This window comes from Aythya fuligula, chromosome 22 (genome assembly GCF_009819795.1).
Source record: "Aythya fuligula isolate bAytFul2 chromosome 22, bAytFul2.pri, whole genome shotgun sequence".
In the NCBI taxonomy this organism is placed as follows: Eukaryota; Metazoa; Chordata; class Aves; order Anseriformes; family Anatidae; genus Aythya; species Aythya fuligula.
Window position 1 is genome coordinate 1,356,096 of NC_045580.1, and position 4,102 is coordinate 1,360,197.

The window sequence follows — 4,102 nt, forward strand, 5'->3', positions numbered from 1 at the left end:
AGGAGCAGTCATGGCCACAGGTGGAGATGGGGCAGATAAGCAGTGGCAGGACCTACAGTGAGCAATTTCTGGGATAGACTTTGCAAATGAATACAAATCACCTTGTCCTTTGTCTTCAGAGATCCTTGCCCTGTCCCTCCAAAGCATGGCTCTTCATTTTTTTTCATGCTTTTCCATTATTAATAATTAACAATATAGTATAAAAATAATAATGAGGCAGAGGTACAAATACACAAACACAAAGCAATAGTTTTTAACCTGGCTTGATTAATGCTGTCAAGTTGTACATCTGAGTGTGAGCTCAGTGGGACTGTTGCTTTTGTTTAATACCACAAGACACTTCAGTCTGGATTGTTGCATTACAGTACAAATAAAAAACAGAAACAAAACCACATCTGCATCATACAAGGTGAGAAGAATATGAGAATTATAAATATTTACAGAGGAGGGCAGTGGGGAAACCACAAAAAATATTTACATAAAAATACATGAGCTCGTCGGCATATACATTTTACACCAGTTCACAAAAAAAAAGACACTATATAAATTAAACTGGAGGGATCTCCAAAGGTAACCCAAGACTTTCTGGGACGTTTCTCTCATGCGGCTCAGGGAAAGAAAAACCAAGTCTTCTACAGCAGGAAAATGAACTGCAAAACAACCCTTTTCTCCCCCCACCCCCCCCACCCTCCCAACAAACTGGACGAGGCAAGACTGCACACACAGGTATTCTGGCGTACATTTGTTTAAACCAGACCATGCCTGCCTTTCAACATCGGGTTTCCGTAGCACGAGGTTCTGGGAAAAGAGGTGCATGCCTAAGCCGCCTTTAACAAAAGAAAGTAAAACTACTTCTCATCCAGATTTCCTAACACGTAACACATCACTTCGGTCAATGCCCTGTCGACATACTGAGGAATGGCATAGTACACGTGAGGTTCTGTCCCTTTCTGGGGTTAAAGAGGAACAGCATGTTTTCTGGTTGGTTTTGGTTTTGTGTAGCATCTTACTACCACTGTGCAATCCTTGCTGACCCCTTTCAAATGATGAGCATAAAATGAGGATCTCTGGAAAGACATAGGCACAACATTGTGGGTCTTTTGTCATATCTGCATATAGATTTCACCTGATAAGTTTTGTTAAAAAATTAGAAATTAATGCTTTACTTAAGACTTTATAGGGGCTAGGTCCTCATTACTCACCTAACGTCTGCACTCTCCCTTCACCAAGAAAGGTCTCCTGTGGGTCACACGTTCTGCTCTGAGGTGGAGGTGGAAAACCAGAGCTGGAGTACATTATTGGACCCTAACTCTTCCATGCACTAGGCAGAAATTCAGCTGAAAACTTAGGAAGTGGCAAGTTAAGATGTAGCTAGCTTGTGGCAAGTGTAAGGGAAATATTTAAAAGCATAGCTGCTTGTCATCTTGCTGAAGATAAAGCTAGGCAATAAATTAATCTAAGAAGAACTGGCCTTGCAATTAGTTTTATTTATTTGCCTTGCCATCCCCTTGCTCTCTCCCTTTTCTCTGCTAGGATGCCAAGAACTGAGCTACCAACTCACCTCCAGATCATCCACCTTATTTAGACATGTGGTGTAACCTCCCATCCTTGCACTGAAGCAAAGTGCCCTTTTGTATAGTTCAGCTGTGATTTTGGAAAGATGTAGCTGTTTTGACTTATCATCAATCAATTAATGGGGATGGAAAAACTCCTTCTAAGGACCATCCGATTAACCACGGTGCAAGAGCAGAACTGCATAGTTCGCTATATGGCTTCGTGTGGGATGGGCGCAGGCTGACTGCTGCATTGCTGCAGATGTTGGAGCTGTGATGTTTGGTGGTGACACCAAAAGAAAGGCGCTCATCTGTCGGACTGTCTGGGAAAAGCTGGTACCTGAACCTTGCCTTGTACCTGTGGCCTACTCCTGGCATAGAGAGGTTGGCTTGGGTTCTCTGAGAGCTTGCAGCCCTGGAAATACGCCCCGATGTGGCTGTGCACAGGGCGGGGAGGACGCTGGGTTAAGTTTTCTGCTGTGTGCCTTTTTAAAATGCTTTTTGCTCTTGAGGGAAGGCTGCGTGGAGCACCCCTCTAGGAGTACAGATGTGTACTTCCAGGAGCTCTTTCTGAAAGGTGCTGAAAGCTTTTGTTCCCATGGGGGAGAAAGGGTGCTTAGCACCCAGCACTTTGCACAATGCTGTGCCTGGAAGAGCCCAGGCTCGGGCAGGTTTCTGGGGAGCAGAAAGTGTCCAGGGATGGCACTTGGTATCTAAAGGGAGATGGTGGCTTTCAGCAGGAACATCCAGAGAGGCATTTACAATAGTGGGGGCCGAGTTCAGCCCCCTGGTAGCAGAAGGACAGTCCTGACTAACATAAGGCCAAAACGGAAGTTAGGAGAGTTGCTGGGGGGCAGGAGCGGGGGTTAAGGCTTTCATGGAGAGAGAGGTTTGACCTACAGCTCTCGGTACCTGAATCCCAAATAGCCTGAACCACAGCTCTCGGTACCTGAATCCCAAATAGCCTGAACCAAACGCGTTGTCCCTGCTTCAACTGGAGACCTCGGCAGGTACCTGGCAGCTGGGGGGGCGCTGTGCTGCAGCACTTGAGGACTGGTACCAGTCCTGGTGAAGTACGCACCTCGCTGGAGAGCGCACATCCTGAACATCCTGAACTCAGCCTCCCTTAGCTCACTTGTGGCAAGGAAGCGGGATGGGTCAGCCTCTGCTGGGGAGCTAACACTGGAGCGGGATGGCCCACAGCTTGGCTCACCTAAGGGCCCCTTTCTGTGCATCTTTTTTTTCCCTCATAAAAGAAAACATTACAAAAAGCATTCCCCCACCAAGAAACAAGCCCCTCTACCTGGTAATTACTCACAAGGAGGTGACGGTAACCTGAATCACAGTGCATTTTTTTTCTTTTTTTCTGACTGCCAGATTTATTTCTGTAACATGTAACAACTCTGCTGAACAAAACGCTTAAAACAACAACATTGCACAATAAAATAGGACCATAAGGTACTGTTACTGAAACAGCCCTGGACAAGGCTACAAGAGTAAAAGAAGCAAACAGCTAAAGACTGGTTAGCTACTAGCAGCACATTTCCTTTAAGATTTAAAAAACCCCGAAATAGCTATGAAACTTTTGTTCAAAAAACAAACAAACAAAACAACAACCAACCATCTTATAAATCTAATAAAATTTCCCTTTAACTTTCACAGCTGTGTGCTAACTGCAGGACCTCCAGATTTTTAATAAAAACATCAGAGATTTGAAATGGGTAGAAAAGTTCTTCAACCACATGGAACAGGAATGGCCTTGGTATTTCTCAGTGAGCATTTAAAAAGTCCTAAACCTCAAGTATTTTGTGCAAGCCCTGCCTAATATGAAATGGATGTGCTTTGTAAGGTGGGGCTGTAGTTAGGCCTGGGAAGTCTAGGAGGCTGCACACCAGTGGGTGCCTGGCTTCTTTCACAATATGGAAAGCTTTTAAATACCTAGGACAATGTTATTAGTGTATTATAGAGTGCACTGGCCTTCTGTCCCTACTGCTAACTGAATACTGGTGTGCTCTACGCTTGCAATACGGGAGGCAAAACTATTTCACAGCGCACAGCCAGCACGTAACTACTCTGCATGTGCCACGACTTCACAGGGATTCCCTTGCCAACGCAGAACTGAAAGGTTACAGAAAGCTGTGTCCTGCAGGGCCTTCAGTTTGGGGTCACTAGGAGCATTCCCTGATCTAAGAGCTGCAGGGTCTTGTGGAGGAATGGTTAAGTAAAGTAGGACATGTTGATGTTGGGCAGTTAGGAGGCAATGGGCTAGTGAAGTACCGTACTCAACTCACATGAGTCTGGCACGTACGCAGCTGGCTGAGAGCCGATCAGGATCAAGGACACGATGCCCTTGGGCGACTGGGAAGGCCCCTAAGGCGGGACGGTGGCTAAAAGAAGGAGGAACTACCTGAAAAGAGCGGGAAATGTTAGCCAATCCTGAACTTAGTTTTTGCAATATGTATGAGTTGATTATGTTCGAACTCGATAAAAGGCGACTGAGCTATCCCTTAAAGTTCACTGATCACTCATACTGAGCCCCTGTGTCTTCC

The 4,102-nt window shown here is 45.5% G+C and overlaps 1 long non-coding RNA gene across 1 annotated transcript; it reads right to left on the reverse strand.

The window, feature by feature from the left end:
* Positions 1 to 247: 247 nt before the first annotated feature.
* On the reverse strand, positions 248 to 3,802 carry LOC116497859. The gene is made up of 2 exons (XR_004254139.1): positions 2,503 to 3,802; positions 248 to 2,465 (listed from the first exon to the last, which is right to left on the reverse strand). It is a non-coding gene; the product is annotated as an uncharacterized LOC116497859 (long non-coding RNA).
* Positions 3,803 to 4,102: the final 300 nt, after the last annotated feature.